General features: G+C 46.6%; 1 long non-coding RNA gene across 1 annotated transcript; it reads right to left on the bottom strand.

Annotated features, from left to right (window-relative positions):
* Nucleotides 1-2,737: 2,737 nt before the first annotated feature.
* On the bottom strand, nt 2,738-11,024 carry LOC148146291 (uncharacterized). The gene is made up of 4 exons (XR_015760805.1): nt 10,927-11,024; nt 10,062-10,195; nt 7,133-7,223; nt 2,738-3,867 (listed from the first exon to the last, which is right to left on the bottom strand). It is a non-coding gene; the product is annotated as an uncharacterized LOC148146291 (long non-coding RNA).
* Between the last annotated feature and the right edge of the window lie 1,704 nt (nt 11,025-12,728).

Genomic DNA, 12,728 nt, shown 5'->3' with positions numbered 1-12,728 from the left:
GGGGGGAACGGGATTGGGGGACGGGGTTGGGAGGGCGGCGTTGAGGGGACGGGGTTGGGGGGGACGGGGTCAGACGTGGTTGATGGGAGCAGCGTTGGACGCGGTTGGGGGTGTGTGGGGAGACAGGAGCCCCCTGTAAATTGAGATACATCCCACCCAACCCCTCAGCGTCCCCTGTACACACTGACACATTCCCCCTCCTCACCCCCCCATCTCGGCACCCCCTGGAAACACTGACACATTCCCCTCCGCCCACCCCTCTCGGAGCCCCCTGGAAACACTGACACATTCCTCTGGTGTATTAATCCGTTCCTGAAAGTTAGTGTCAACATCCCCACAATCACACTAAATCAGCTTCTCTCAAGCTCCCACTCACAATGAAAGCAATAGCTCCTTCTACAAATGGGTGAAATGAACAATCCAAATGATACCCTTCCATTTCCTACACCAAAGCAGTGACTACTCTTCAAGCTGACAATCTGGGCCTCCAATGAATCTCTCTGTTCTAGGAATTCACTGAGTAAATATTAAAGAAATATCCATTATGAACCTGACAGACCACTTTTCAGGGATTCCCCCTGAGGGAGAATGTGTGTATTGGGTATCTCCTGAATTGTCCCAACTGCTGGAAGTGTTTCTCCATCGAGATCCTCTGATTCAGAGTCCAGAAGCCGGGATGTGTGGAAGGACAGGACTGTGAGAGCTACTGTATACCACATCTGACTGTGTCAGTCACAAAAATAAATCTCTCGGTTTGAATCCTGTCATGGTCAGTGAGGATCAGTAATGGACGTCTGATTCCCTGTCTGGGAGAAAACCTTGCTATTTTGCAAGATCAACATTTTAAATTGAATATTCCCATGTATCAGAACTGCCTCCAGAGTCAGCGATGAACAATGGACCCTAATTTACACCCAGACATCAATGAGACCCAGAAAGAGTCCTTGCTGTTTCAATAGCGCAATCACAGTGCCACAGCCAAGCAAATGAGGGGATTGTTTCTCCCAAAAAAACTTTAGCAACACAGACAGAACGATACCATTTAGCCCCAGGAGCCTGACTGCAGCTTAATAACATTCTTTGTTCTGATTAAAAGATTGTAGGCAGCACGGTGGCACAGTGGTTAGAACTGCTGCCTCACAACGCCAGAGACCCGGGTTCATTTGCCGCCTTAGGCGACTGACTGTGCAAACTCCACCCATTCTCCCTGTGTCTACATGGGTTTCCTCTGGGTGCTTGGGTTTCTTCCCACAGTCACAAAGATGTGCAGGTTAGCTGAATTGGCCATGCTGAATTGGCCGTAGTGTTAGATGTAGGAGAATGGGTCTGGGTGGTTTGCGCTTCGACGGGTCGGTGTGGACTTGTTGGGCCGAAGGGCCTGTTTCCACACTGTAATTAATCTAATCTAATCAAATGCAAAACATTAACTCTGCTTCTCTCTATCTACATTAGCTGCCGGTCTGTTTCAAATTTCCAGCAGCCACAGCATTTGTGTTCATTTTAGTAACATCATCGTTAACTTTTCAGAACTCACCCAGTTTCTGCAACATCTTTTGATCCACTTAGTATTGCAAATTATTCTCTGGAATGTAGTCAGTGATTCCATTCTTGAGGTGGAAATGATCACAGATTCCCAGGTGTTTGAGTGAAGTCATTTCTTCTTATCTCAGTCACTCAGGCTGCTCTCCAGTCCTGAGACTGTGACCCATCGTAGATTCCTATCAGCAGAGACAACTGCCAACATCAATCCTGTCAATCTCTTTGGTCATAATATCCAATTCAATGAAAACACCTCTTATCACATGCAGTACAGGATATCTGAATCTCACCCACTTATTCAACAATCTCCAGAACCAGGAATAAGTTGGTGCCCCTCTGTTACAAACACTCTGATGGCAACGTGTGCTTCCTTCAGTGAGGAAAACAAATTTGCACCAATCCGGGTCTATCTGTCTGCCTGAGGTTCCAATAAGTGCATTGATGGAAATCACATTGGAAAGCCAAATCCCTTTTCAGGTGTTTAAATCACTTCATGCAGAATTTACAAAGGAAATCTGCATTATTGGGAGCATAATCTTATTAGTGACAGTCTGTTGCACACAGCAACATGATCCTCTCACAAACACAAGCTATCGTTTTATGTTGAAATTGAAATATTAAGCCAAAAAGGTTATGTAAACAATCTACTGCTTGTCACTTTAATAAATGAACTTTCTGATAAGGTAATGCTCAAAGTGTTATAAAGATGAAGGTGTGTACTCTATCTTTAAGAGGGAGAGAACACTCTTCTGAACTGTGTACTGTATATGACTAGCCAGCAAGCCAAAGTGTACTGGGAAAAGAAACAAATGTAACATTTGGCTGTGAAATATAGACCTATGTTGGTTGCTGTTTTGACAAAATTCAAATTTAACCTATCAGTTTAAATTATACCCCAAGATTCTAAAACCCAATTGAGTTTGAATTTATTGTTTTGCCAGCATCAAGCCAATGAGATGCTCTGATGGGGGCGTATAAAATGTGGACATTTTAAAAATTGGTCAGAGAGTAACTGCTGTCTGGGAGAGTCAACATCTTGCTCACCAATAAATTAGGAAAGTCTCTCAATCAAAGGGTACCTTTTCATATGAAACATACTCGGAGTAAAAGAAGACAATGACGACCCAGGGAGATCCTCAGCCAGAAGCAGAAAGACACAAAATTCACGAGTCACTGTGTGGGTTAGATATTAAATTGATGTAATTTTAATAAGTGTCTTATTGAAATAACATATAGTCATAGGGCTGGAGGCAGATAATATGCAGTGAAGAGAAAGGGAGAGCTTAGATTTATGAATAGTTGTTTAATATTCACTTGGAGTTAAAAATAGATTAATGCTATTTTCTTTAAATAGTGGAATTGTGAGTTTTCTGTCACTCATACTTTAACAGATTATGTGGGGAGGTGAACTTTTCTGGGTGTTTGGTTTAACTAACAGAGGGGGTCACCGTCATGTTGTAACAAAAGAAACACGACAAAGAACAGTACAGCACAGGAGCGGGCCCTTCAGTCCAGAATGTTGTGCTGAATGTGACACCAAATTAAACTCATTGTTTCTTCCTATCCTTGTTCCATATCCTTGTATATTCACATGCTCACCCAAAAACCCCTTAAACAACCCTCTCATTTCTGCCTCCTCCACCATCCCTGGCAACATGTTCCAGATTCCGACCACTCTCTGTGAAAACATATTACCCCTCACATCTCCTTGGAGCTCTCCCCCTCTCACCTTAAATGCACATTCTCTAGTAAAGATATTTCAACTCTGGGTAAAACATTTTGACCAGCAACCCTGTGCATCTCATGACGCTGCGCTGACTGTCCCTAATTAGGTCATTCTTTACCAAATGCACATAAATCCTATCCGTAAAAATTCTGTCCAAAGCTTCCCAACCACTGAGGTGAGACTCACCAGGCTATAACTTCCTGGATTGTCCCTATTTCCCTTCTTGAAGAGAGGAACACCATAAGCTACTCACCAGTCCTCTGCGACCTTTACACTGGCAAGTGAGGACTCAAAAATCATGTCCAAGACCCCAAAAATCTCCTGTCTTGCCTTTCTCAATAACCTGGGGTAGCTACCATCGGGTCCTCGGGATTAATCCACTTTAATGCTGTTCAAGAAATCTAACGCTTCTTTCTCGACCTCAAAAATACCCGAGCACATTAGCATACTCCACACAAATCTCATTATCCCCAGTATCCTTTTCCTGGGTGAATGCCGATGCAAAGTAATTATTTAGGATCTCGTCCACTTCCACTGACTTCAAGCACAAGTTCCTTCCTTTAGTCTTGACTGGCCCGACTTCTTTCCAAGTTATGTGGAAGCTGTGGAAAGAGTGCAGAGTAGATTTACTAGGATATTGCCTGGTATGAAAGGAAGGTCTTACAAGGAAAGGCTGAGGGAATGGAGGCTGTTTTAGTTGGGAAGAAGAAGGTCGAGAGGTGACTTAATTGCCTGCAACAGTAGTAGAATTGCCGACGCAAAGGGCATTGGACATACATATGGGTAATATAGGAAGGGTGTAGGTTAGATAGGCATTGGATTATTTTCAAAGGTCGGTGCAACATTGAGGGCCAAAAGGCCTGTACTGCGCTGTAACGATCCATGTTCACATCCTCTTGTGGGTCATTATCTCCAGAACGATTTGGGATGCTCTTTAACCCTACTTGCGAAGGGCATGGCCCCTCCTTGCTCTGCTCATTCCCGGTTCAGGTTCCTTCTAGCTTTTGTTTTTTTTACGTTCCTCACATGCCATGCCCAATTCTAGCTTCCCAAACCTTGCATAGGCTTGTTTTTTTCCCCTTTTGACTAAATTCCCAGCCTCCCTTGTTATCCAAGGGGCCCTTACATTACCAGCCTTATCCCTCCTCCTTACTGGAACATGCTGGTCGTGAACTCCAATCAGCAAGTCTTTAACTAACTCCCACGTGCCCAATGTGGCATTGTCTGATGACAGCTCCTCCCAATTAACACTCCCTAGCTCCTGCCTAATACTGACATCATTTGCAATCCCACAATTTAGAAACATCCCATTTATTCGTAGCTGCCTTAAAAAAAACTTAAGTTGTGATCACTGTTTCCAAAATGGTCTCCCACTGAAAGGTCAGTCACCTGGCCAGGCTCATTCAGCAATATAAGGTCCACTATGGCCCCTCCCCCTCCTTTACACTACTATTTCAAGAAACCCTCTTGGATACACTTAATAAACTCTGCACCGTCTCAGCCTCTTGCTCTAAAGTAGTGCCAGCAAATGGTGGGGAAGTTAAAGACACTTTGAGAACTCTGTTGTTATTGCCTCTGCCGAGATATTCTGCCAAGATATTTGTACCTCGAGGTATCGTTGGCAGATTGAGGGTCCTATAGTATAATCCCATTAACTGCATCCTTCTTATCCACGTTGCCTCAGTGGGCGAGCCCCTCCAGTATGTCCTGGGTGCAGACATAACATTCACCCGATTGGTAATGCAGCTCTTCCACCTCTTTTACCCTCCTCTCCATCTCATCTGAAACAATGAAACCCTGGAATATTGAGCAGCCAGTCCTATCCTTCTCCGAACCAAATCTCTGGAATGGCCACAATATTGGATCTGTGCTTATCTACTTTAACTATGTTGCGCCTTGTGTTGAAATTAACACAATCAGCCCATTCGTACAATGGTGTTCATTTCTCTGTATTTCCTTTCTGATTGACTCGTATACATCTTCCGACCTTCCTTACCCCCCACGTGCTGCCCTGCTGCTGTGATTCCCAGGACCTTGCCATTGTAGGTTAAACCCTTCCCTTGTAGCAGGAACAAGCCTCCCAGTGAGGATATCAGTTCCCCTCTAGTTCAGGTCCCAATTATTCAAGATCCTGAAACTCTTCCCCCTATACCAGCTCTTCAGCCATGCATTCATCTCTGCTATCTTTCAATTCCTTGTCTCACAAGCACATGGGACTGGTGGTAACGCAATGATTACTAGCCTCAAGGTCCTGCTTTTCAGTCGTTCCCTACTTCCTGTGCTTACTCCTCAGGATCTCATCCCTCTCTCTACTCGTGTCGTTGGTAGCAATGTGCACCATGACCTCTGGCCTCCCATTCTCCCAATTCAGAATTTCAAGCAAATGCTCAGAGATGTCCTTGACCCAGGCACCAGGGATACAACAGTCTCAGACGCAGCCACAGTAACACCTGTCTATGCCCCCAACTAGTGCTTCTCCTCCCATTTTCGCTCCCTTGGATTTTGCCCGACCTTGGTCTACAGCAGAGTCAGTTATAGAGTCATAGAGTCCTACAGCACAGAGAGAGGCCCCAAGGGCCAGACTGATCCCTGGCAACCATAATGTCCATCCATGGCAACCCCATTACCCTGCCCATTCCTCATATCCTTCTAATCCTTTCCTATCCATGTATTTGTCCAAATGCCTTTTAAATGTTGTTAATGTACCTGCCTCAGCCACTTCCACTGACAGCTCATTCCGTATGAGAATCAGCATCTGTGTAAAAAAGTTGCTGCTAACGTTCCCTTTTATTCTTTCCCCTCTAAAGTTAAACTGATGCCCTCTAGTCCTCAATTCTTCAACCCTGGGAAAAAGACTGAATGCATTCACCCTATCCATGCCTCTCATGATCATATACATTTCTATAAGATCTCCCTTATGTCTCCTGTCCTCTGAAGAAAAATGTCCCAGCTTGTCCAACCTCTTCCGATAACTCAGGCCATTGAGTATTATAGACCTGGCTACCGCTGTGCTACTCCCCTGAGAAGCTATCCCCAACAATACACCAGCTCTCTCTCCTTAAACATCCCGCATCCAACCCCATCTTTGTCCCCTGTACGATCCTCAGTTTCCTGCTCTTGCTCCAACCACGCGGACACCCACCTACCTGATGGAACCTGGATGCTTGGACAGGACAAGATCATGGGTGTTTTTAAACGCAATGAATGGAATTCTGAAATTATATTTGGACTGAATGTAATGTAGAGCAGCGTGAAATGGAGGTGGATGACTTACGTGACTTGCTGTAAGGATACTGACAGTAGAATCTGAGGCGATCGTGAGTATATGGAGGTAGAATGTGGGAAACGAGCTGGGACTGTATTGGAGTAGTCATGGTGAGAGAGAACAAATGCTGGATGGAGGGTTTCAGCAGCTGACGGCCTAACACTGAGGTGAACCATCGGAAACTGTGCAAGTGGCCACCATCTAATAGGACAGAGAAACTGATCCATCAGCCTGAAACTGACTGACCACGTGGCTGTCAATGAATCCAATACAAGTGAATGGAAACATTGCTCAGAGTCTGTTTCTGTAACATTCAACACAACCAGGAAATGGAAAGTGAATAATGAGCTGAAAACAAGGCCACTGCTCTGTTAGAGTCAAAATCATTCAATGTTCAGTCACTGAATATTCTCACCTGCAGAAAGGAATCTCCCAGAATCACAGCAGAAGGAGAAAACAAACTTGGCAGAGACAGAATGAAGCCACCGCCTGCATCACAACAGCTCAGAACAAAGAGGCTGAATTCTCAATCAACTGACAAGCAATACAGATACTTTCAGAGTTACAGATAGAGTTCAGAATTATTCAGGAAACAGACTTACCAGATACATTGGTAGGTGGTGTGTGCCAGAAATCCATGAAATAGCTTTGTGATGTGCCGTTTTTTCGTTGAGAAATGATTCTTTGTTTTCGCTAAGAAGAGCAGATGCATAGTTCACTGATTATTAGATTTACAGACAAAGGAAACCTGATCAAGGACTCACAGGTCAATTACACTGTTAGTGACAGTCCATCGCACACAACAACAGCCTGTTACACAGAGAACAGAACATATTCTAGTTTAACAGAGACACTCTCACAATGAACATCTGCTGCTTTAATAAAAATGTTACCTGTTTGAAGAAAAGGAACAAACAACAATACAGCGAGACTTTTAAACTGCCCAATGTAACTGTGGAGTTTTTACCCAATTCAGTGATCACTGTTTCTATGTATTTTGAAGCTATTTTGAGCAGGGTATGTATCGCGGGTCGGTGTGGACTTGCTGGACTAAGGGCCTGTTTCCACACTGGAGGGATACTATTCAACATAATTATCAACCTGTCCCACAGCAGGATGGGTAAGGCCCGAGGGGAGTCTGAACTGGGGAGGGGTTGTGTCCCACAGCAGGATGGGTAAGGCCCGAGGGGAGTCTGTTCCGGGCAGGGGTTGTGTCCCACAGCAGGATGGATAAGGCCCGAGGAGAGTCTGAACTGGGGAGGGGTTGTGTCCCACAGCAGGATGGGTAAGGCCAGAGGGGGGTCTGTTCCGGGCAGGGGTTGTGTCCCACAGCAGGATGGATAAGGCCCGAGGAGAGTCTGAACTGGGGAGGGGTTGTGTCCCACAGCAGGATGGGTAAGGCCAGAGGGGGGTCTGTACCGGGAAGGGGTTGTGTCCCACAGCTGGATGGGGAAGGCTCGAGGGGAGTCTGAACTGGGGAGGGGTTGTGTCCCACAGCTGGATGGGGAAGGCTCGAGAGGAGTCTGACCTGGGGAGGGGTTGTGTTCCACAGCAGGATGGGGAAGGCCCGAGGGGAGTCTGTCCCGGGAAGGGATTGTGTTCCACAGCAGGATGGATAAGCTCGAGGGGAGTCTGAACTGGGGAGGGGTTGTGTCCCACAGCAGGATGGTTAAGGCCAGTCAAGAGTCTATACTGGGGAGCGGTTGTGTCCCACGGCAGGAAGGGTGAGGCCCGAGGGTACTCTGTACCAGGGAAGGTATGCGACCCAAAGCAGGACAGGTAAGGCTCAAGGGTAGACTGTACTGGGGAGGGGTTGTGTCCCACAGCCAGACGGTTAAGGCCCGAGGAGAGTCTGCACCAGGGAGAGGTTGTGTCTCACAGCAGGATGGGTAAGGCTCGAGGGGAGTCTGTTCCTCAGAGGGGTTGTATCCCACAGCAAGACGGTTAAGGCCAGAGAGTAATCTGTACTGGGGAGGGTATGCGTCCCAAATTAGGATGGGTAAGCCTCAAGGGTAGACTGTACCAGGGAGGAGTTCGGTCCCACAGCAAGATGCGTAAGGCCTGAGGACAGTCTATACTGTGGATGGAATGTGTTGCACAGCAGAATGGGTAAGGCCAGAGGGAAAACTGTACCCAAGTGGGGTTGTGTCCAACAGCAGGGTGGGTAAGGCTCAAGATTAAACTTTACCAGGGAAGAGTTCAGTCCCACAGCAGGATGGGTAAAGCCTAAGGGGAGTCTGTACCGGGGAGGAGTTCAGTCCCACAGCAGAATGGGTAAGGCCCGAGGGCCATCTGTACCGGTGAGGGATTGTGTCCCACTTCAGGATGGTTACGGCCTAAAGGGCAGTCTGCACCGGGGAGGGGTTGTCCCCCACAGCAGGATGGGTAATTAGATTAGATTACATTACAGTGTGGAAACAGGCCCTTCGGCCCAACAAGTCCACACTGACCCGCCGAAGCGCAACCCACCCATACCCCTACATTTACCCCTTACCTAACACTACGGGCAATTTAGTATGGCCAATTCACCTGACCTGCACATCTTTGGACTGTGGGAGGAAACCAGAGCACCCGCAGGAAACCCACACAGACACGGGGAGAACGTGCAAACTCCACACCGTCAGTCGCCTGAGGCGGGAATTGAACCCGGGTCTCTGTCGCTGTGAGGCAGCTGTGCTAACCACTGTGCCACCATGCCACCCACAAATGTCCGAGGGAAGTCTGTACCGGGGAGGGTTTGTGTCCCACAGCAGAATGGGTAAGGCCTGAGGAGTGACCGAGAGCAAAGATTTACTTAGGGAGCTGAGGGGCAACATTTTCCACAGAGGACGGTTCATATACAGAATGGACTGCCAGTGGCACATGGGAGAAACAAGAACAATTACAACATGGAAAAGACATTTGGGCAGGAACATGGAGGGGAGAAGGTTTGAAGGGCCATGGGCCAAATGCAGGGAAATGCAACTCATTCAGTTCAGGAAACCTGGCCAGCATTGGTGACTTCGGCCAGAGAGTCATGCAGCACAGAAACAGACCCTAAGTCTTGCGTTATTGGGGGAGTGGACTCTCGTGACAAGGCATGTTATCGAGACTGAAGTAAGTTACAGAGATATGGATGGTCGTCTGGACTGGAGCAGGTTCAAACGTATGAAGTGATTGGTGAGAGGGGAGGAAAGTACAGAGATAGGAACTGTTTTTAGCATTAGAATGACTGATCCACATGACAAGCCATAGATACAGTGTGGGAGAGGGAACACAGAATGGAACATTCCCAGACAGCATTCCCACCCTCTCGTGGAAGGCCTGCTTTCCCCTCTTTTGTACTGATGCTCACTAAGACAGCACAGGCTTGGATTGATAACTGTGACACTCCCGATGTTGTCTTAGTACAACAAAACTTGCAGTAAAGGCGGTGACCGAACCTGGGGTGTGTCTGTATTGTGCTCCCCTTCCAGCACTATAGCTATGTCATGTCCTGTTAACTGATGTTTGGAGCCCTCTCATTGCTCTTTGCACTGTGAGTGATCTTACCTCACTGCAGGATTTATTGAAGGCTCCAGATCTCCCTGCCCTGTGTCTCTCTGGCTGACAAACCATCTTCAATGAGGGTTGGATTAGACACCCAGCAGCTGGGAAGTCTATTAGGTCAGGACCTTCCTGAGTACCTACAGACAGATAAACAGAATTGGAAATTAGACTGATGCAGTGATGGCTACACATGTCAAATGGCACTGAGTCCGACAGAAATCTGGAACACCCCAGTCTCCATCGTCTATCTGGAGTGGAGAATTCTGTTTGCTCAGGATCTGGAGTAGCTGCAAGAGCGAGGGACACTGACAGAGGCAACAATTCGACCCACACAGTGAGGGATACCACATGGAGAGTTACTAAGTAATATCACCAGAGAGCAAGATCAAACAATTGTGCAGGAAGAAAGGGTTTTGATTCTTGCTGCACTGGGATGCGCAACTTGTGAGCAGGCGAAGTGATGGCCTATTGGCATTATTGTGGAACAATTTATCCAGAAACTCAGCAAGTGTGCTCTGGACACAGGTTCAAATCCCACCATTGCAAATGATTGAATGTGAATTAAATGCTTCAAAAAAGATGTAACTAAAAACCTGTGAGTGAGTATTAAACAATTGCCGATGTTAAGAAAAATCCACCGGGTGCATTCATGTCTTTAGTGAAGTAATCTAAGGTGGGTCTTTCCTCCAATTGTCCTCGACCCCAATAGCCCCGCCCACCTGCACATTGACCTTCTCAAGATGGCGGCTCTGAGGCCCGCACTCCCTCTTCCCTCAAACAAATGGCGGCCGTCACCCTGGGCCGCTTTCCCGACAGAGACCACCACCTCCTTATCAGGGCCTGGAGAGTCTTTTTCGGGTTTTTTCACCTGTATCCGCGTCTTGTGAATTCTCTCCGCTCCTTTCTCCCAGTGAGTCTCCCACACGCCACTCTCTGAAGCCGAGCGTAGCCGCACCCGGAGAAAGCTGCTCCAAGTCTCGCCGTGTCCTGGTTAATGTGACACTGCGCATGCCCTTCATAGAAACCAAACTGCGCGTGCATCGAAGATTATCAGTGAGTTGATAGAGAATATTCATAACTGCATAGAATCACGGGAGAAATATTAGACATTAGCAATTGCTCTGTCGAGTTACAGTCATTGAGATGGTTCATATCCAAATAGATTTTTCCATCCAACTTAATCATACCGGCCAGGTATGTAAATTTCCAATCATTCTGGGAATTTGAAAATAAGTTTGTTACTCGAGTTGTGTAAATCGATTGGAAATATGTACATTGTCAGATTTACATCTTAACGATTTCTTTAAAACCTCACATTGTTTTATGAGAGGGGATAATACTCCACTATGTCGTGAGAATGACCAATCCTGCAAAACAGTTTACTTTCTGACCAATGCTGAAGCGTTCACTCCCGAGAATGCATTGGTCCCGCTCCTCACTCACTCTGTTTGGAGGACCGGACGCTGCTCTGTCCTCCAGTTCCGCCCCTTCCTCCCAATGGCGCGACTCAGCAGCTAAGCAACAGAAACATTAAGGGACAAGGGAATAAGAGAGAATCTGGATAAAGTAGACTGGAAACAAAAATTTTATGGTGGGAAGTTGATGAGCAGTGGAAGAGTTTCAAAGACATTTTACAAAGGTCTATTCCAGTGAAATGGAAGGACTGTATGAAAAGGCATACTCAGCAATGGGTATCTGAGGAAAGTGATCAAATTAGACCATAAGACATAGGAGTGGAAGTAAGGCCATTCGGCCCATCAAGTCAACTCCGCCATTTAATTATGGCTGATGGGCATTTCAACTTCACTTACCCACATTCTCCCCGTAGCTCTTAATTCCTTGTGACATCAAGAATTTATCAATCTCTGCCTTGAAGACATTTAGCGTCCCAGCCTCCACTGCACTCCATGGCAATGAATTCCACAGGCCCCACGCTCTGGCTGAAGAAATGTTTCCGCATTTCTGTTCTGAATTTATCCCCTCTAATTCTAAGGCAGTGCCCACCGGTCCTAGTCTCCTCACCTAACGGAAACAATTTCCGAGTGTCCACCCTTTCCAAGCCATGTATTATCTTGTAAGTTTCTATTAGATCTCCCTTAACCTTCTAAACTCCAATGAATACAATCCCAGGATCCTCAGCTATTCCTCATATGTTAGACCTACCATTCCAGGGATCATCCGTGTGAATCTCCGCTGGACACGCTCTAGTGCCAGTATGCCCTTCCTGAGGTGTGGGGATCAAAACTGGACACAGTACTCCAAATGAGTCCTAACCAGAGCTTTTTAAAGTCCCAGTAGCACATCGCTGTTTTTATATTCCAACCCTCTTGAGATAAATGACAACATCGCATTCGCTTTCTTAATCACGGATTCAGCCTGCATGTTTACCTTGAGAGAATCCTCGACTAGCATTCCCAGATCCCTTTGTACTTTGGCTTTATGAATTTTCTCACCGTTTAGAAAGTAGTCCATGTTTGTATTCATTTTTCCAAAGTGCAAGACCTCGCATTTGCTCACGTTGAATTCCATCAGCCATTTCCTGGACCACTCTCCCAAACTGTCTAGATCCTTCTGCAGCCTCCCCACTTCCTTAGTACTACTTGCCTGTCCACCTAACTTCGTATCATCAGCAAACTTCGTTGGAATGCCCCCATCCCTTCATCCAGATCA

Source organism: Chiloscyllium plagiosum, unplaced genomic scaffold (assembly GCF_037043375.1).
Source record: "Chiloscyllium plagiosum isolate Xiang-an unplaced genomic scaffold, Cpla_swu_hap1 HiC_scaffold_21, whole genome shotgun sequence".
NCBI lineage: Eukaryota > Metazoa > Chordata > Chondrichthyes > Orectolobiformes > Hemiscylliidae > Chiloscyllium > Chiloscyllium plagiosum.
This window is presented reverse-complemented; position numbering and strand designations above follow the sequence as displayed.